Below are 990 nucleotides of genomic sequence, written 5' to 3'. Positions count from 1 at the left end.
TTATCAAATTTAAAATTGAATAATTATTTTGTAGTTAAAAATTAATAAAATGTTCAACTTATATATCTAAGGATTGAAAATATAAAACAAGATTCCACGTAAGTAGTTAAAATATAATATTTATATGAAATTTCCTAGGCTGCAGACAAACCGTCTCTGCTCAGAATCTTTTTTCGTATACAATAATATTATATCATCGAATTAAAATTTAACACCATATTCCATTACAGTGACCCACTTGTAACCTACTGTACAGCAGAGCGACATCCACTTACCCACTTTTTTTTTGATTATTTCTGCATATTTAAATGTTTTTGAATATGTTTGCATATTTTGGCAAAATTCAAAATTTTTACATATTGAAGCGAAAATTTAAAAAAATGTATAAAATAATATTTTGTCAAGTAGAAAAATTAAATCTAAATTTTATAGGCACTTAATAATAATGTATTTAAAGATAAAATAAATAATCGATTACGACGCACAGTGGTTTAAAATATAATTTTAGCTTGCCGAAATCGAATTTTTGATGACAACAATTATAATTGGAGCTTATATATATATATTGGGGACAACCTATATAAGACGATAAGTAAACTGTTTGTAGATAAAAATGGTCATTAACATAATTAACGTCTGATATTGAGTGAATAGTGCATAAAATATTATCTGAATTTTGTGACCACGCGCGTTATGTGTTACTCAGCTTTTGACTAGTGATGGGAACTATCGAATAGTCACTATCGAACTATTCGATAGTAGTTCACTATCGAACTATTCGATAGTAGTTCACTATTCGAACTATTCGATAGTAATTCCATAACTATCGAACATTCGAATAGTCACCATGTATTCGATAGCTTTAAAACTATTCGAATAGTCTATCGAATAGTTTTATCGAATAGTTTTATCGAATGTTTATTTATTTCGAAAGTTTATAATATATTAGTTTATCGAATAGTTTTCAATGTTTTCAATTTTTCATTCATA

The sequence above is a fragment of the Acyrthosiphon pisum genome, chromosome A1 (genome assembly GCF_005508785.2).
Source record: "Acyrthosiphon pisum isolate AL4f chromosome A1, pea_aphid_22Mar2018_4r6ur, whole genome shotgun sequence".
NCBI lineage: Eukaryota > Metazoa > Arthropoda > Insecta > Hemiptera > Aphididae > Acyrthosiphon > Acyrthosiphon pisum.
The sequence above is the reverse complement of the archived record's forward strand: the minus strand, read 5'-3'. Positions refer to the sequence as shown.